Source organism: Castor canadensis, chromosome 13, assembly GCF_047511655.1.
Source record: "Castor canadensis chromosome 13, mCasCan1.hap1v2, whole genome shotgun sequence".
NCBI lineage: Eukaryota > Metazoa > Chordata > Mammalia > Rodentia > Castoridae > Castor > Castor canadensis.
This window is the reverse complement of record NC_133398.1, coordinates 79,292,210-79,313,042: the sequence shown is the minus strand read 5'-3', so window position 1 is coordinate 79,313,042 and position 20,833 is coordinate 79,292,210. Positions and strand designations below refer to the sequence as shown.

General features: G+C 41.2%; 1 protein-coding gene across 1 annotated transcript in view; it reads left to right on the top strand.

The window, feature by feature from the left end:
- The window catches only part of Rfk (riboflavin kinase), a 101,646-nt gene that overhangs the window by 10,455 nt on the left and 70,358 nt on the right, over positions 1 to 20,833 (top strand). The gene's annotated exons all lie outside the window — the stretch shown is intronic.

Below are 20,833 nucleotides of genomic sequence, written 5' to 3'. Positions count from 1 at the left end.
CTAGTTGAGATAAGGATAACTATACAGAGAGATTCCTAGCATTGCTTCCGTGTACAAAGGTGTTACAACCCAAGTTGATTCATCCCTACCTGACCTTTTCACTAGTTCCTGATCCTCTTCCCATATTGACCTCTGCCGCTTATTATTAGTTCCTCTGCAGTGAGGACATCAAACACTTTTGTTTTGGGTTTCCTACCTATGCCCATACCTCCCGTATGTGCTCTCCCCTTAGCGTGTAACCAAAGTCCAACCACATTGCTGTATTTGCCCTAGATCTAATGTCTCCATAGGAGGGAGAACATATGATTTTTGGTCTTCTGAGCCTGGCTAACCTCACTCAGAATGATGTTCTCCAGTTCCATCCATTTACTTGCTAATGATAAGATTTCATTCTTTGTGGCTGAGTAAAACTCCATTGTGTATATGTACCACATTTTCTTTTTTTTTTTTTTTTCATTTTTCTTTTATTATTCATATGTGCATACAAGGCTTGGTTTATTTCTCCCCCCTGCCCCCACCCCCTCCCTTACCACCCACTCCACCCCCTCCCGCTCCCCCCCTCAATACCCAGCAGAAACTATTTTGCCCTTATCTCTAATTTTGTTGTAGAGAGAGTATAAGCAATAATAGGAAGGAACAAGGGGTTTTGCTGGTTGAGATAAGGATAGCTATACAGGGCATTGACTCACATTGATTTCCTGTGCGTGGGTGTTACCTTCTAGGTTAATTCTTTTTAATCTAACCTTTTCTCTAGTTCCTGGTCTCCTTTTCCTATTGGCCTCAGTTGCTTTAAGGTATCTGCTTTAGTTTCTCTGCATTAAGGGCAACAAATGCTAGCTAGTTTTTTAGGTGTCTTACCTATCCTTACCCCTCCCTTGTGTGCTCTCGCTTTTATCATGTGCTCATAGTCCAATCCCCTTGTTGTGTTTGCCCTTGATCTAATGTCCACATATGAGGGAGAACATACGATTTTTGGTCTTTTGAGCCAGGCTAACCTCACTCAGAATGATGTTCTCCAATTCCATCCATTTACCAGCGAATGATAACATTTCGTTCTTCTTCATGGCTGCATAAAATTCCATTGTGTATAGATACCACATTTTCTTAATCCATTCGTCAGTAGTGAGGCATCTTGGCTGTTTCTATAACTTGGCTATTGTGACTAGCACTGCAATAAACATGGGTGTGCAGGTTTCTCTGGACTAATTCCTCTGAATCACATTCCTTCGGGTATATCCCCAGGAGTAGGATTGCTGGATCATATAGCAGATCTATATTTAGATTTTTAAGAAGCCTCCATTTTTTTTTTTTCAAGGCAGTTGCACCAGCTTGCATTCCCACCAGCAGTGTACAAGGGTTCCTTTTTCCCCACATCCTGGCCAACATTTGTTGGTGGTGGTGTTTTGGATGATAGGTATTCTAACGGGTGAGGTGGAATCTTAGTGTGGTTTTGATTTGCATTTCTTTTATGGCTAGAGATGGTGAGCATTTTTTTATGTGTTTTTTGGCCATTTGAATTTCTTCTTTTGAGAAAGTTCTGTTTAGTGTAGCTGCCCATTTCTTTGTTGGTTCGTTGATTTTGGGAGAATTTAGTTTTTTAAGTTCCCTGTATATTCTGGTTATCAGTCCTTTGTCAGATGTATAGCTGGCAAATGTTTTCTCCCATTCTGTGGGTGGTCTCTTCAGTTTAGAGACCATTTCTTTTGTTGTGCAGAAGCTTTTTTAATTTTATGAAATCCCATTTGTCCATCCTTTCTCTTAGTTGCTGAGCTACTGGAGTTCTTTTGAGGAAGTCCTTGCCTATACCTATTACTTCCAGAGTATTTCCTGCTCTTTCCTGTACTAACTTCAGAGTTTTGGGTCTGATATTAAGGTCCTTGATCCATTTTGAGTTGATGCTAGTACAGGGTGATAAACATGGGTCAAGTTTCAGTTTTTTGCAGATGGATAACTACTTTTCCCAGCAACGTTTGTTGAAGAGGCTTTCTTTTCTCTATCGTATGTTTTTGGCGCCTTTGTCAAAAATAAGGTGGGCATAGCTGTGTGGATTCATATATGGGTTCTCTATTCTGTTCCAGTACTGTGGTGTTTTTATTGCTATTGCTTTGTAATAAAATTTGAAGTCAGGTATTGTGATACCTCCAGCATTGCTCTTTTTGCTGAGTATTGCCTTGGCTATTCTCAGTCTCTTATGTTTCCAAATGAACTTTAGGGTAGATTTTTTAATTTCTGTGATGAATGTCATTGGGATTTGGATGGGAATGGCATTAAACATGTAGATTACTTTTGGTTTCTAGCCACTTTTACTATGTTGATTCTACCAGTCTGTGAGCACGGGAGATCTTTCCACCTTCTGTAGTCTTCCTCGATCTCTTTCTTCACGGGTTTGTAGTTCTCTTTGTAGAGGTCATTCACATCCTTTGTTAAGTTTACTCCTAGGTATTTGATTTTTTTTTTTTTGAGGCTATTGTAAATGGAATTGTTTCCGTATATTCTTTCTCAATTTGTTTGTTGTTCGTGTATAGAAAAGCTAATGATTTTTGTAAGTTGATTTTGTATCCTGCCACCTTGCTGTAGCTGTTTATGGTGTCTAGGAGTTTTTGGGTCTTTAAGATACAGGATCATGTCATCTGCAAATAGGAATACCTTGACAGTTTCTTTACCTATTTGTATTCCTTTTATTTCTTCTTCTTGCCTAATTGCTTTGGCTAGGAATTCCAGTACTGTGTTCAATAGGAGTGGGAATAGTGGGCACCCTTGTCTCATTCCTGATTTTAGGAGAAACGGTTTCAGTTTTTCTCCATTAAGTGTGATGCTGGCTATAGGTTTGCCATATATAGCCTTTACAATGTTGAGGTACTTTCCTTCTGTTCCTAGTTTTCTTAGAGCTTTTGTCATGAAGTGGTGTTGGATATTATCGAAGGCTTTTTCTGCATCTATTGAGATGATCAAGTGGTTTTTGTCTTTGCTTCTATTAATGAACTGTATTACATTTATTGATTTGCGTATGTTGAACCACCCCTGCATCCCTGAGATGAAGCCGACTCAGTTGTGGTGAATGATCCTTCTGATGTTTTGTTAGATTCGGTTTGCCATTATTTTATTGAGGATTTTTGCATCGATGTTCATTAAGGAGATTGGCCTGTAGTTCTCCTTTTTGGAGGTGTCTGTCTGGTTTTGGGATGAGTATAATACTGGCGTCATAAAATGAGTTAGGCAGTGTTCCTTCCCATTCTGTTTCGTGGAACAGTTTAAGGAGAGTTGGTATTAGTTCTTCTTTAAAGGTCTGATAGAATTCAGCAGAGAATCCATCAGATCCTGGACTTCTCTTTTTTGGGAGACTCTTGCTGCTTCAATTTCATTTTGTGTTATAGATCTATTCAAGTGATTAATATCCCCTTAGTTCAATTTTGTATGGTCATAAGTATCTAGAAATTTGTTCATTTCTTCAATATTTTCAGATTTATCAGAATATAGGTTCTCAAAGTAGTCTCTGATGATTTCCTGGATTTCTGTGGTGTTTGTTGTTATCTCCCCTTTTGAGTTTTTGATTTTACTGATGTGGGTTTTTTCTCCTCATTTTAGTCAGGTTTGCCAAGGGTCTGTCAATCTTTTTTATTTTTTCAAAAAACCAGATATTTGTTTCATTGATTCTTTGTATGTTTTTTTGTTTCTATTTCATTAATTTTGGGCCTTATTATTACTATTTCTCTCCTTCTGCTTGTTTTGGGATTTGCTTGTTCTTGTTTTTCTATGGCCTTGAATCTTGATTCTCCCAATTTCAGCTTTCCAAATAGCTAGAATTACAAGTGTGAACTACCAGCATCTTGCAAAAGTCCACTTTCTGGAGATAAAGAACCAGAAAGTGTCAGTAGGCCTCCCTTGTAAAATTTCTGCTCCAAAACATCTCTGACCTTCATGACTTGTGCTGTCAATTCCACACGCAGTAATGTGGAACACATTTGTCTATTGCTTGCAAATACTTTGTCCACATTTATCTCCAGAATTTTCATCTTCACCTAAGAAGCCGTAACAACTTGCAGTGAGGGTATTTCTGTAATGAGATTATGATCAGAGAGGTGTAAGCACAAGTTTGCTTGGAATTTATGATGGTAGTTTTGCTTTCCTGGTAAAATTGCTAGCCTTTTCCTGCTCACCTATACTTAGAAAAAGGATCTGAGGCTGACAGAGGAGAATCAATCTCATCTTCAGAGATTGAGCTGGGAAACAAAAGCACTGGAGAATAAGCTCCTCAGAGGTGGCAGGTGGGGATTCCTAGATACAAAATTTGAAATTACTTTAATATGTATAAAGAAATAAAAAGAGTATCAGGTTGAAGGGAGAGCCATTGGGAGGGGGGAAATGAGAGGGTGGGGGGGTGAATGATCAAAGTATGTTATATGTATAAAAGTGGTGTAATGAAACCCATTAAGAACGTTAAAATAGTTGGGGAGCGGAAGGGGAGAAAGAGAAGAAAGTAGAGGGTGAATTTGATCAAAGTATATTATATGCATGTAAGTAAAATCACAAACCCTTTTGTGCAATTAATTTACACTAACAAAATCAAGAAAAAGTTTTTAAAAATAACCAGCAAAAATGGTAAAATAGCAGTGTCATATAAAAATTGGCAAGGCTAGGTACAATGGTATGCACCTGTAGTCCCAGCACTCAGAAGGCTGAAGCAGGAGTATTACTTGAGCCCAGGAATTCAAGACCAATCTAGACAACACAGATCCCATCTCAAAAAAAAAGGACTGAATGTGTAACTCAGGGTTAGAGCTTGTGCTTAGCATGCATGAGGCTCTGGGTTCTATCACCATTGCCAAAAAAGAACAAAGCTAATTGTGTGTTTGGAGGGTGCACAGGTTGGGAAACATAGGGTGAACTCTTTTTAAGCCTTTAGTATTATATATTCTTTTTTTTTTTTTTTACAGTACTAATTATGGATCCCAGGTGCTCATGCATGCTAGGCAAGTGCTCTACCACTGAGTCATACCCAGCCCCTTGAACACCTCACCTCATTCTTACCTGTTGTGAGAACACTTCTTCAGATTTTTGTTTTTTGTTTTTGGTACTAGGGTTTGAACTCAGGGCCTACACCTTAAACCACTCCACCAGCTCTTTTTGTGATAAGGTCTTGTGAACTGTTTGCCCTAGGCTGGCTTCAAACCAAGATCCTCCTGAGTAGCTAGGATTACAGATGAGCCTCTAGCACCAGGCCAAATCTTTTCTCTTAGCAATTAGAATGAACTAGCTTTTAAGCAGTACATTATATTTACAGGTTTCATATGTACTGGTTTTGTTTAACTTTTCATGTAAAGTGTCTCTAAATTTAATGATCTCAACTACTAATATGGAAAAATACATACACACCATAGAGCATTACTTCACTGCCAATAATTACTCTAAACCACCCGTGGCTAGTGACCATTGTGTTAGACAATACAGTGTCTTCAAAGTCTAGAAACACAGGGAAATAATAAACTGCACTTTTCCAAATTAATAATTTAGCTCATTGCTTTAATTTTGAGGACTTTACCTGAAAATGTATTGAACATACTACTTGAAATATGATTGACATTAAAACCTTTTCTCTAAAGAAATGTAATCCATAGTGTTTTCCTTTTTATTTTGAGCTGCAGGAAGCTCAGTACTAATTTTTATAATCCTTGGGAACCATGATCTTCTAAATGCTCCAAAGAGCTCTGAGGCCTCATGGAAGTTCCTCAGGTGAGGGGCAAATAAGTTTGTGCGGTTCCTCTCTTTCAAGCCCTTCCCAGCCTGTTTAAATTAAGACAGCACTTTTTAAAAACTTTTGAATATTTGGACTGTACAGAAGACCTTATTGGACAAGAAGGCCTCCGTGGCTAACTTCTGCCTGCATTGATGAGTTCACTAGTATCCTTCTCCCTGTTTTCACATTAAGTTTCATTTTACACACAGATTAGGTGGCACCTCAAGCCTCCTGGAAGCAGGACACACAAATCCTGGAAGAGTCACTGCCTCCAGGGCATGAGAGGATTTCTAGGTGTGAACCCTATTTGAATCCCTGTAAACAAACACCTGCTCCTAACTGAGTCACTCATGGGAATTTCAGGTTCATATCAAGGTCTCTTTAGGCCTTTCTGAGCCTTCAAAATACTTTCTAGGGCTGCCCAGAGTCATTTTGCTTTCAGATTTGAATGTATTACAGATTTATTAAAGGTCCATCTAGTATTTCTGTCAAAGGAAGTGGTTTTAGTTTCAAATCTCCTGAAGCCAACAAGACCTAATAATAACATTCTAACATTCCCAGTATATTTCAAAACTAGGCTGTATGATCAGCTGACTTGTTCTGTTCTCCTGTTACAGTACTTTGTGGACATCTTTGAGTATGTTTTCGAAATTTTAGAAAATAGAGGGCAGCCGAGCATGATGTTGCATGCCTGTCATCTCCCAACACTGAAGAGCTTGAGGCAAGAGATCAAGAGTTGGAGGCCAAGATAGGAAACTACTTTCTAAATAGAATTCCAGTGGTTCAGCAACTAAGGGAGAATGAGCAAATGGGACTGCATCAATCTAAAAAGCTTCTACACAGTAAAAGAAACAATCACTAGAGGGCTGGTAGCGTGCCTAGCAAGAGTAAGGCCAAGAAAAAGTACTGCCAAAAAAAGTAGGCAGAAACAGTCACTAGATTGAAGAGACTGCCCACAGAATGGGAGAAAATCTTTGCCAGCTACTACAATAAAGGACTAATGTCCAGAGTCTGTAGGAAACAAAAAACTCAACCTCCAAAGAATCAACATCCCAATAAGGACATGAGTACATGAATTGAATAGGGAATTTTCAAAGTAAGAGGTACAAATGGCCAGTAAATATGAAGAAGAGTTCAACTTCCCTAGCTATAAAAAAAAATGCAAATCAAAACCCTAAAATTTCATATCACCACTGTTAGAATGGCTATCTCCAGTTAGAATGGCTATCTTGAAGAACACAACAACGAATATTGGTGAGGATGCAATGAAACAGGAACCCTTATGCACTGTTGGTGGGAATGTAAATTAGTACAACCATTATGGAAAGCAGTATGGAGATGCCTTAAAAAGCTAAAAATAGGGGCTGGTGGAGTGGTTCAAGTGGTAGAGTGCTTGCCTAGTAAGTATGAGATCCAGGACCATCAAAACAAAAAACCTAAAAATAGAACTGCCATATGATCCAGTGATACTACTCTTGGGCATATAACCAAAGGAAAAGTAAGGATACAATAGAGATACTCGCACACTGATGTTTATCACAGCACTGTCCACAATAGCCAAGCTATGGAAACAACCCAGATACCTCACAACTGATGAATGGATCAAGGAAATGTGGTATATGTATATACATACATATAGAGTATGTACATACAATGGAGTATTGTATGTATGTGTACGTACATACAGTGGAGTTTTACTCAGCCGTAAGGAAGAACGAGACCATGTGATTTAAAGGTAAATGGATGCAATTGGAGGACATCATATTAAGTGAAGTAAGTCAGGTTCAGAAAGAGAGAGGCTACATATTTTCTCTCATATGTGGAATATAGATCCAAAAGATAAACATACACACAAAAACGTGATCATATACAAAGGTATAGATAGAACACGTTTGTAACAGTGGAACTACTCTGTGGAACTCAGGGAAGGAGGGAAAGGAAAGAGAATGATAGATCATCAACAATATCATAAAACATAGCATCTGTGCAGGTAGAGGACATAACGATATGTACTGAAAGCTATTGAAAAATGGAGGGTGGGAGGGAAGAAACAAGGGAGAATAATGGGAGATTGAATGAAACAGTAAAATATACTAACAGCAAGGACATTGGGATTAATAACAAAAGACTAAAATAAGTAGGGTGTGTGGGGAGGTACTTATGGGAGGGGGAGGATAAATAGAGGTGAGGAAGGTAAGGGAATATGGTTGATGGACTTCATATACATATATGAGACAGAATGATGAAACCCCTTGCAGTTGCTTTAAGTGGCGCAGGGAGTTGTGGGGAGGTGGCGGGGGTGATCTAACCAATTGTTCAAATCAGCATTATCACAGTGAACCCCCTATACCATGAATATATCCTAATAAAAATGAAAATAAGAGTTGGAAGCCAAGGCTGAGTATGGTGTCATATGTCTGTTAATTTTAGCTACTTGGGAGGTGAATACAGGAGGATCACAGTTTGAATCCAGTCATGACAAAAAGTCAGCAAGACCCTATCTCTAAAACAAGTCAGCCATGGTGGCTATGAAGAGGAGGATAGCCTTGAAACAGGGTTGTAAAACATGGTAAACTGTCAATTAAAAGCTGTAACCTTGGACAGAGCTGTGAGGAATTGCTCATTAGAGCCATGCAAAAGTTTGGGACCGAGATGAAAGGCACCATGCAGGGATAAGCACCCATTCCTGCCTTCCTTTGTCTCCACTTGTAAATAAACTTTCCAAAGCAGGACTCCCCTGCTGTTCTTATCTAAACCTTAGGTCTCTAACCCACTACTAGCCCTACTTTCTGGGAGAGCACATTCCTTGTAACCTGATACCCTGCACTGCCTTTTAAATATCCTGTGAATCCTTTGTTCGGGGCTCAGACACAGGTACACGTCTGGGCCCGCTAGCGTAAAATTAAAATCTGAGTTCTCCACTCCTCCGAGTGTTGCTTGGTTTCTCCTCTGACTATACTGCCACAACAGCTACACATAGGTAGAAAGATTGCAGATCATGGCCAGCCTGGGCAAAAAGCACAAGACCCTGTCTGAAAAATAACTAAAGCAAAAAGGACTAAGGTATCGCCTAGCAAATGCAAGGCTCTGAGTTCAAGCCCCATTACTAACCAAAAAAAAAAAAAAAAGAAAAGAAAAAACTACATAGACTTGCTTCAAAAAATAAAAACAAAGAAAGCAACAAGAAAATGAACAGCAATATAAGCTTAGTTTCTCTATCCCTTTTGAAAGTTTATTTTCTCCATTCCTTTTTAGACAGTTTTACTATCGGATGAGTAATAGGAAATATCTTTGTTACTCTAACAGCCTAACTATATTGAAGATACCATGTTCTTTATGTTTTAAGAGTCAGCTAGGTAACTAGATGTGCACTGAACATTAGAGACAGGTATGGTGGCACACACCTGAAATCCCAGCATTCAGGAGGCTGAGGAAGGAGAATTGTGAGTTCAAGGCCCAAACTGGTTGCCAGACCCTGTCTCAGGAAAAAATACATCCTCATGATTCACTGCTGAGAGCCACTATACTCTCTCCATCTACTGACCAATGACAAATTTTTAGATGTTTTTTCCAGATAGCTCAAGCTGGCCTCGAACCTGCTATCCTCTCATGCCTGAGCTTTCAGAGTGCTTTATTTATCACTTCATTGTCTCTCACAATCAGTCTGAGACACCAAAGTAGATGTTACTGTTACCACACTTCAGAAGAAGAAACTGAAATAAACTCAGTCCAAATCACACTGTGTAGTAAATTTCAGAAGTGAATGTAGAACCTAGGTGTTTTGAGCCTGTTTATGGTGGGAAGCAATCTTAAGAGAATCAGGCTTACCCCTGGAGTTGTGTACATCTGAACTTGGACCCTGAGAGCTCTGGGTGGGGGGTGGTGAGTAAAGGTAATTACCAAGCCCACCAGTTACAGCTTTTGCAGGACATGGCAATTCACCTTTTCCTTGGCTCTTGTCTCTCATGGTGGAGTGATTCAGGCACTAGGATCAAATAAGTCAAAGCTGAAAATCAAACTTTTAACAGATAAGCCAGGTGTGGTGGCACACCTGTAACCCTAGCATTTGGGAGTCTAAGCAAGAGGATTTCCAATCCAAGACCAGCAAGGGCTAGATAGCCAGACGTTATATAAATCAATAAATACTCTTTCCCCACCTAAGTTGTTTTGGGTATTTTGGTCACAGCCATGCAAAAGTAACAAACACATGTGGTATTGTGATCAATGAATCTGGGGTATTTGGAAAGAACTAGATTTGAACATCCTTGCACTTTGCAAAAGTCACTATGAAGAAGTCTTCATTTAAGTGAATATTTACAACTTTTAAACTTTCAATTTTTAATTGTATAGAAGATGCACAGTTGTAGTAAGATTTTCAAGGGTCCTGAAATGAGGAAGAGTTAGGAGTCACTAATCATTTCCTCTTCTGCACTAGGATAGCAATTTTCACTTGCTGAGGGGTGTACCAGCAATGTGCCAGCCACAGGTGACTCCTTCCATGCCCATTGTCGCATCCCTGAATACAGTCCACAATGTTTAACTTTTTCTCCTACAGAGATTGAAACTCTTTAATAAAAAATGTAATAATTTCACAATGATATTTACTAATACTGGTTTTACAAGCTATAAACAGACACAAAAATAGCTGCATTGATGGTAGGCGGAGTGGCTGAAGTAGAAGAGAATCTGCTTAGTGAGTGTGAAGCCTGAGTTCAAACTCCAGAACTGCCAAAAAAAAAAAAAAAAAAAAACCAAAACAATAGCTGCTGCATTAAAAATGAAATAATTTCTCCCTATGAAGTTAACCTTTTTTTTCATTTTTGTATTGAACACTGTGACAGTTACAATATATCATAGTTGAATTCACACCCTTTACTGTTCTCCTTTATCCCCTCTCCCCCTCCATTTTCTTTTCTGGTATTGGGATTTGAATTCAGGGCCTTCACCTTGAGCCACTCCACCAGCCCTTTTTTTGTAATGGGTGTTTCCTAGCTAGAGTCTCACAAACTGTTTGCCCAGGTTGTCTTCAAACCATGATCCTCCTGATCTCTGCCTCCTGTGTAGCTAGGATTACAGGTGTGAGCCACTGGCCCCAGGCCCCCTCCTTTTTTTTTTTTTTTGAGACAGGCTCTTACTAAGTCTTGTGGACACTATGTAGCCCACCCTAGTCTCAAGTCCAGATCTTCCTGACTCTGCCCCTTGAGTGCTGGGATTACAGATGTGTACCATCAAGTCCTGCTACATTAACTATTATTAATCAATGCTTATGTAACCCAAAGGAGGATGGGAGTCATCTTGTCTTTAAGATTTAAATAAAAAATGGTTTTGTCCCTTAACCCTAAAAAACAAAACAAAAAACAGCTTTCAGCAGAGGATGATGAAAGGCAGAAAGTTTGCATATAAATCTTAATCAACCTGACACCTCAGGGTCGGGAACAAAGCCTCAGAGTCCAGAGGAGTTGAGAAGTGCCAAGGATCCAATTCACAAACCGCACCAGAATGGTCAGCCATTGTCAGGAGAGTGTCCAAGTTCACTGACTCCAGTATCCCTCTAGAACTTCCTATAGAATGCAATTATACATGGGCTGTCCCCAGCAGGCTCCTGAACCCTAGTAATCCCCCAACTCTGATGGGCCATCCAGAGTCCCAGCCTTCGCTCGGGCTCTTCCATTCCTTCCAACCACAGCTCAGCCATCTGTAAGATGACGTGAAAATAGAGTTCTTCTCCATCATTCTGGAAGAGCCTGCTGCGGGCAAAATCTCAGAAAATCCAGATCATGCTAAGACATCATGAAATCCTATCTGCCTGTCACCCACCTCCTTCTTCTAAGGGAGTGGAGAGAAGAGAGAGGAAGAATTCCTTTGGAGAGAGATTGCAGTGTGCTCTGTTTGTACCTCCTTCAAGTGTGGGAGAATCAGAGCACCTATGTCTGCCTTGGTCGAGAGGTGAGGCATAATGTTTGTATTAAGTTGTGTCTAGATCAGTCTTAGATAACAGAGCAGAAAGATGGAAGGGGGGCGGGAGTGAGCAAAGGTGCATGCTTCCCATGAACCAGAGCCATACCTGAGAGAGACCATCCAAAGATGGCAGCCTAGAGCAGTGAAGCGACCTAGAAGAGAGGAGGAGGAAAGATTTCCAGCAGCCCATGGTCTGAAGGACCTCTTGGAACCAGTCTACTAACGGAGATATGGCGCACACTACAGGTTTTTCTACTGAATTCCCCCAGAGGGGACAATTTAAAGAATCCACTTTTGCTAGCGATTACAGAAAATTTAGCCAGGTAGGGTTGGGCTCTTTTCCTAAACTCAAGATTTTTCAAACTATGCGCTGTGAAAAGGTAGTGCATTACAATTGACTTTAAGCAAATAATAAATTAGAACATGATGGAAAAATGTAGCATGGATAACCATTGTTTCCTGAAACTCTCGCTTTAGGTTTTTATATTGGGGTTGGTATAAATTTTATTTCTCATTGTGAATGCAGTGAAAGTTTGAAAGTCTCTGTTTTAATTTGCAATCCTGTGCTTGGTCAGAGGAATTAGCCACCTACAATATGGAAGATTTAGAAATAAGACCTCCGGGGCTAGATAGATTCTGTGCAAACCTGAGCAAGTTATTTTCTTCCTGTGACTTAATGTCGTATTTATGAAACAGGGTAACAACAGTGCCTTCCCCATGGGTTGTTAGGGTGATTAAAAAGATTAAACAAGCTAATCCATGCTAAGTGCATCAAATGCTACCTGAAAAACACCATGCACTCAACAAATCTAGTGATTGTTTTTGTCGTGGTGTTCTTTCTTCCCATGGCAGAAGATAGCATTGAAACTTTAAAGGCACAGCAAATTCTTCTCTAGATCATTTGCAGGGAGGCCAGGTAGGTTCAGCTCAAAACAGTGACTTCTGTGAGCAAATGCTCCACACATATCAATGGAGCAGCTGTTGTGTGCGCTGTGCTGTGTGCTGGGGTTACAGAGGGGATACAAGGCGCCCCTGATCTTGAGGGACACACAGCCTCCTGGGAAATTCCAATTACATTCCTTTATCTCTGTCACCCCCGTGTGGCACCTCATCTCCTGAGACCTCGAGGAAATATGTTGAGTGTATTTCTGTGGAATGGAATCATGAGCTCTCTTCCCTCTGCCAGATGCAGTAAGAGAGGATCATGGCCAGTCATCTTTTCTAGTGCTTTGGAGATGCCGGGGAAAGAACAGATGTCTAGAAATGCCGCAGGCTTTCAAAAGTCTGCCTTTGAGGAAAGATGGATTTGCTCTTGCACACAGCCTCTGCTGTCTATTTCACAGTTTATTGGAAAAAAAATTCCAGTGAAGGAATGAGAAATGGCTCTGTATGACAGGGAAGAACCTTCTGATTTTTTTTCTTTCTTTCTCTATTTGTTGCTTAGGACAGCTGACCAGCCAGTGTCAGTGTGTGTTGTGGGGGGGAAGGGGGAAGAGCTGGAGGGGAAGTGTGTGTCCTCCTGAATCATTTACATTGTCTTTGTCCATCCCAACATTCTCAGCCCTTCCGCTGTGTAAACAAGGCTCTGATGTCACAATCCCAAGGAGTCAGGCCGGGTGAATGACTAGTCATTCCCCTGCTCCCTGCCCTTCAAAGCATGCAAAAACTTCTAAACAGGTTACATGTGAAGTTAATCAATTGACAGGCTGGTTCATTTCTTGGTTTTATTTTTTAGGACAAAGGGAGTGAAACCCAGAAAAATAATACAAAAGTTATTTGGGACAATATAATGCCTTAAAAAGAATACAGGACTGCAGGTAGGTGTGGCCCAGTGTTAGTGTGTGTGTGTGTGTGTGTGTGTGTGTGTGTGTGTGTGTGTGTGTCCCTCTAAAAGAATCTAGGGGCTGGTGGAATGGCTCAAGTGGTAAAGCATTTGCCTAGCAAGTGTGAGGCCTTGAGTTCAAATCCCAGTACTGGCCAAATAAATAAATAAAAGAGTTAATAAAATTAATGACTTTTATTAAAAAAAAAAGAATCTAGGGCCTTACAAAATGGCAACAGTAAAAGTTACAGCTCAGTTGTGCAAGTAACACACAGCACAGCCACGTCTATTATTATCTCAGAGGACTTGGTCGGTGTCACATGGAGCCAGAGTAGTAGAGGTGAGGATATTCTGGACTTGAAAAGAAATTCTTCCTCTGTCACATCAAGCCAGCGTTTTCAGTGTTTTCCTTATACTCACGTTTTGTAACTCTTAACGGCACTTCTCAAAATTACCACTTTTGGTATGTTTGACCCACTTGGGGCAAAGGTAGAGTCAGAAGCTGAGTGCTTTGCAGGCCTCCCTCATTGCTCTGACTGTATTGACACAGGGTCAGCTCTATGTGTGCCATGTGGGCGGTTGCACAAGGCCTCATGGTTGGTTAACACACTGACACCGCTGTCTTTAAATTCTTGATAGTTTTTACAATAGGCCCCACAAATTACATAGCTGCTTCCAAATGACTTCCTTAGTTTTCTGAGAAACCAAATCCAGATAGTTGGTCTGAGAATATTTGTTGATTTCTCCCAGTTTCCACAGTGTAAATGGCATGCCTGCCTGGGATGAATAAGAGGTGAGCAAGGAAGTAACATTGGTGTGGCAACTTTAGTTTACAACAGACTGTCACATGCATTATCTCCTTTCATCCTTGCAAATGTCAGGATGCAAGTCTGTTTAAGGCATCAGAAACCCATCAAAATAGTACTGAGGTACAGTGGCTCATGCCTGTAATCCCTGCTACTTGGGAGGCTGAGATCAGGAGGATCATGGCTCAGGGATAACCTGGGAAAATAGTTCATGAGACTCCATCTCCAAAATAAATGGAAAAATGGTTTGGGGATGGGGATCAGGTGGTAGAGCGCCTGCTTTGCAAGTGTGAAGCCCTGAGTTCAAACCCCAGTGCCACCAAAACAAACAAACAAACAAAAAACTTCTTTTTCTTAGAAAAAAGAAATCTATCAATAGGGGATGAAATCAGGTAGGCAGCCATATCTTTTAAAGGATCTTTAAAAGTAAAAATCAAGCTGGGAGTCATGGTGCACGTCTGCAGTCCCAGCACTTGAGAGCTGAGGCAGAAAGATCTTGAGTTTGAGGCCAGCCTGTGCTATGGAGGGAGACCCTGCCTCAAAAAAAATTAAAAAAAAAAAAAAGGAAAAACTAGGTGTGATGACTCACACCTATAATCTCAGCTACTTGGGAGCAAGAAGATCACAATCCAGGTTTACCAGGCAAAAAATATGAGATCCTGTCTGAAAAGTCCCTAAAACAGAAAGGGCTGAGGGCATGGTTCAAGTGGTAGAGCTCTTGCCTAGCAACCATGAAGCCCTAAGTTCAAATCCCAGTACTGCCAAAACAAAAAAGTGAAAAATCAATGTCCTATTTTTCATAGGTCAGAGAAATCATCCAGATGTTGCACAGCTGTGCAGCAAAGGAAGTTATAAAGTCAATAAAAAGCTCTGGAGTTTGTCCAAAGGGATCACAGAGAATAAAAATTCCAACCCCAGGCCAAGAAAGAGGGAGACGTCGTTCTCGGAGCCCGCTGGAGTGTCATTCACAAAGATCCTTCATGATCCCTCTAAGCCGAGGATATATCACAGGGTCCAGCTGAAGGCTCCTTTGTCCAGGATTCTGTCTTTGCCTGGTCACTTCCTGATTAGCAGTTTGATTAGGTGTCTGTGTTCTAAGAACAGATCAATACTGAAACTGCTTAATCCATCTTTATGAGTTTGTTGTCCTGAGGCCTGGCTGTAGAACCTAAGCCAAATGCACCCTTTTGACAACTCTGTAATGCCCAGACTGGTTTCTTATTTGCTCCCACCTACTTGTCTGACCTGCTGATCTCCAGCCTCTGCCTGCCCTGTTTACACACTTCCAGACTCCAGCTCAAGTCTAAAGTCCAGGCCACCACTGCTTCCTGCAAGGTTCTGGCTGGCTGGGTTCAAGAGGAGGACCACCACAAAACTGTAATGATGTCTTTGCTGGGGCTCAGAAAATAAAACCTCAAAGTATGGCATCCGCAGTGCTTTGGCATGCCTCAGAAGTAGATGCAAAACCTGCCTTCCTGTCCCTTGCCCCTCTCTCTCCCTTGAAGCAAGTCACAGGGACTAGAATTCCTGTTCCACAGGACAGGTCATAGAAATGAGAGCCCCTTTTTCCCAAAGCTAGCCATAAAAGCCAGAATTATTACTCTAACTTGCCTTTCTGTCTAGAAGACAGTCAAAAGAAATTCTCTGACTTAACCTTTTTCCAATTGTAAGTGTGCTACTATGATATATCTATTTTTGGTGTTTGTCTACAGTTCCTGGCTCATAACTCCCTTCCCAAGGCAGGCTGTAGAGACTAGAATTTCTCACCTGCCAGGAGGTCCATGATGACTCCAGTCTCCTCCCATCTTTCTGTCTTAAACTGGCCATAGGAAGTTCCCTCTGATAGTGGGTCATAGAGCCTCTTCATTCCAGAGGAATGCCTCCCCATAGCATGGAGGGATCAATGCTGTGGGGGAGCCAAGGAGTTGGAAGAAGACAGGTCATGCTGGCTTTCCCCACCTTCTAGTAGCACTGGATCACTTAGTTTATTTTTTAAAACGGGGTATTGCTATGTAATCAAGGCTGGTTTGGAACTGAAGACCCTCCTGCTGCTGCCTCCCTAATGCTGGGATTACAGGCCTGCACCACCATGCACTGCTAAAATAATGAGCATGCTATTTATTTTTGCAGTGCCAGGGATCAAACTCAGGGCCTTGCACATGCTAGGTAAATGCTGTACCACTAAGGTATAGCCTTAGCCCCGCAATCACATTTCAAGACAGTTGTCCACACTTCAATTATGCCTATGCAACAATGTCTCCGTAAGAATCCGCACGGACAGAGTTCAGAGAGCCTCTGGATAAGTGAGCATGCGGAGGTTCCTAGAGGGTGAGGCATCCAGAGGGCATGGAAGCTCGGTACCCCTTCTTCCCTAGCTTACCCTATGTGTCTTCTCACCTATATCCTTTGTAATATCTTTTATAATAAACTAATAAGCCATAACCGTGGTGTTTTCTTGAGTTCTGTGACCCCCCTCAACTTAGTCACTTGGGGTAGGAAGAAGGCAGAAGAGGGTGCCCTCAGGAGTTTTCATCTCCATAGTCCAGACAGGCAGGGCCACTGTTCACTGTTCTGACTCTGTTCTCAGGTCTTTCTTTTGTGATTCTGGGCTTTGAACTCAGCACCTTGCTTTGGCAGGAATATTACCAACTTGAGCCATGTCCCCTTCCCATTTTGCTTTAGTTGTTTTTCAAACAGTCTTGTGTGTATGCCCTGGCTGGTCTGGACTGTGATTCTCCTACTTATGCTTCTTGCATTGTTGGGAGTACAGAAGTTTGCCACCATTCATGACCCTCTACTGCTGACTCTCGGTGTCTATTTTCAGATCATATCTCAAGGGGTTTTGTACACAGATTCAAAGTAGAGTGACAGAGAAAAAGAATAAATCATTGTTCTTCTTTCCAGTATTCTCAGCACATACCTAAGATTGCCTGTGGCACCGTAGCCAAACTCAAACATTTGAGCTTCTCACAACTGGTGGGGAAAGGAGGAGCTTAGAAGCATAGATTCTCTTGGGTGATTGTGTTAGTGAACTTTCCCATGGCTGTGACCAAATACCTGGCAGATGCAATTTAAGGGAAGGAATTATTTTGGCTTCCAGTTTCATAGGGTTCAGGAAACAGAGAGAGAGAGCGCGCGCGCACGCAAAGGGGCCAGGGACAAGATAACCACAAGAACCCATACGCCAGAGACCTACTTCCTCAGCTGGGCCCTGCCTCCTAAAGTTTCCAGAGTCTCCCAAAATAGTGCCACCCCTTAGGGACCACATGAGCCTGTGGGGAACAATTCATATTCAAACCATAACGGGGATCAAGGTATAAATAGGATATCTGTTAAGAAACTATTACGATGGGATGGAGCTGAGATCACTTTAGAGAGTGAAAAGTATAGAATTCCTTAGAAGTCAAGGACTAGGCCAGTGTGTTTGTTGAATGTATGGCCCTTTCGTCAAAACTTTTGATCACTTGTGCAAATAATGAATTTTGTTTTCTTCTGTTTTGAGAGCAAAGCACTGTTGGAGTTTCTGACAGAGCACTCTCCAGTTTCTCAATCTGCTAAGGCATTAGAGAAAAAAAAAATCCAGTTAATAATGGGGTTATTTGAATCCACTCATCAGGGTGTATTTGTTTTGCAGAGGAGCAAAGGAAAGTCTTGTTGAAAGGAGCTGAGTGGGTGTGTCTGGTTCCAGATGAAGTTTATAGAGAAGGCTAAGTGTACTTTTCTCATTCTCATGTAATCCTGTTTCACAAATCTTGTTAAAATAGGTTCATAGGAGGGAGACATAACCAGAAACAGTGCTGTTGAAATGATGTGGGCGGTGGAAGTTAGTAATTATTGAATTGCAAACCATGTGTTTTACATATGTCCTTCCATTTGTTCAGAGGTGTAGAAGGTAAGTTTACCCAATTCCATGATAGAAAGTTTAGAACTGCAATTTCATCCCAAGAATCTTTTACTCCCAACTCCTGGTATTTACATTTTGAGAATCCATCCCCACAAAAAAGGAATATAGGAGTGACTGTGCTGATCATGGCAGCAACCCCAACATCTAAAAAGCCTCATACTTAGGAATGGTTTCTGAAGAACAGAATGGGATGGAATTATTGAAACAAAGCATAGTTCACCCCAAGGCGACACTGGTGAACTTTTCCACTTCTTAGGCTGTTTGGTGTCTTGGAAATTAAAAACTTAAGAAGGAGGAAGTAATGGAGAGAAAAAATGTAGGGTCTGCCAAAGATACTCCTTAATAATTAGCCTTGTTCCCGCTAACTCCGAAGGACACAAGTCAGCCCAGAGACTACTTCTGTTTAGTTGAAGTTGACTGTGATCTCAAGTTCACATGAAATGTACCTATCATTTTATAGACCACAGGACAATGGAGCCAGAGACTTGCTTCCCACAGTTAGTAAGATCTGAAGATCCTTTTATTCTCCTGAAACACCTCCCTCAACTTCTCCAAATACTCCATTTGTATCCATTTGCTTTTTTTTTTCCTCAGTACTGGGATTTGAACTCAGGACCTATACACCTTGAGCCACTCTGCCAGCCCTTTTTTTTGTGAAGGGTTTTTCAAGATAGGGTCTTGTGAACTATTTGCCTGGTCTGGCTTCAAACCTCAATTTTCCTGATCTCTGCCTCCTGAGTAGCTAGGATTACAGGTGTGAGTCACCGGCACCTGGCTCCATTTGCTTTTTATCACAGCCTTTCTTTGTGTTTCAATGATTTAGTTGTTTTCCTCCCTCTGATGTGGTTATGTGCACTCATATCTGCTTTTCCATGGCAGTGCTAAGCTCTTTAGAGACAATCTGTCTTGTTTATCTTTTTTCCTACGATTTAGCTTGCATAATTCACGTAGGTTTTTATTTTTTATTTCTGAAATACTCCCAAAATGGTAGTGTACGTAAACTTTTATATCTTGCTTAATATTATATGTAACGATCATAGAATATTTTGTAGTCTCTGCAAACATACTTTTGAAGTGTTGTAAAGTAGTTTTAATCATAAACTTTTTTTCGAAAGCTTTGATTCTGCCTGTAGTATTTTCCAATGTGAATTCAAATAGAACACTTAGAAGACTCTTGATACATTTTGTTTAATTGGTTCATAAAAGACTTACTGACTATCGTAGGTCAAATCCTAAAGTAGCCCCCCACGATTTTCCACCCTAAATAAACCCCGGGATGGAATATGATGAAATGTCATGTCTGTGACTGTCATAGTCAAACAGATTATCCATGTGGGACTAACCTTTAAAAGCACGAAGTTAGCTGGGTCTGGCGGCCCATTCCTCTGACTGTAGCACTGGGGAAGCTGAGGTAGGAGGATCAGTAGCTTGAGGCTAGTCTCAGCTGGATAGAAAGTTCCAGGTCAGCCTGGGCTACATAGCAAGACCCTGTCTCAAGTCAAACAAACAAATGAACAAACGAACAAACAAACAAGCAAATGCAAATTTTCTCCAGCTGGGAAAATCTGAACGATTCAGAGCATGAAAAAGATTCAGTGCACGGTGGGGGACCTTGACTGAAACCTTGATTTTGCCCTCGTGAGTTCCTAGGTAGAGAATCCAGAGGATCCACCTGGTCTTCTGGCCTATGAGATCATAAATGAATGTTGTTTTAAGCAGCTAAATGTGTGGTAGTTTGTTATTCAGCAGGGGAAAGTGAATGCATTAGCTTATTGTATTACCAACTGCATTTGGCCCTCTGTGTCCACAGGTTCTGAGGCTGTAGAATTGACCAACTGCACATTGACAATATTCAGAAAGCCAGGTGCTGGTGGCCCATGCTTACAATCCTAACTACTTGGGAGGCAGAGATCAGGAGGATGAAGTTTCAAGGCCAGCCCAGGAAAATAGTTCACAAGAATCCATCTCTAAAATAGCCATAGGTATGGCTCAAGTGGTAGAGCACCTGCTTTGCAAATGTGAAGCCTTGAGTTCAAATCCCAGTCTCACCAAAAAAGAAAGAAAATGTTCAGAGAAAGTTATCTGTACTAAACATGTATAGACTTTTTCTTGTCATTATTCTCTAAACCTTCCAGTATAACTATTTATCTAGTATTTACATTGTGTTAGGTATTATAGGTAATCAAGCCATGATTTATGTGTAGGTCACATGCAAATGGAAAGGATTTTAATATCCCTGGATTTTGTTATCTACAGGGGGTCCTGTAACAAGGGTTGGCTCTAATGCATGGATTGTCCATGTCACTGGAGGCAGAAGTGAACAGAACTCGAGAATCGCGTGCCATACTAAAACAGTCTTCACTAAGAAATTATGACCAGACACTCGGGTGGTTAGCATGCAGATGGCAGAAACGAGAAGGAGCCAAGTGTGCAGGGACACAGGCCAGGCTTTAACTGGGGCTTCAGCTGGTGAGTAGAGGGAGTCAGCACAGACCTAAGAGGAGACCAGGCTGCCTTCCAACAAAAGAGTAGGCTTTTATTGGTCAGCTGGGGTGGGGAACAGGCACCTTCTTGCCTAAAGGACTGCAGGTGCTGGTGCTGGTGCAAGA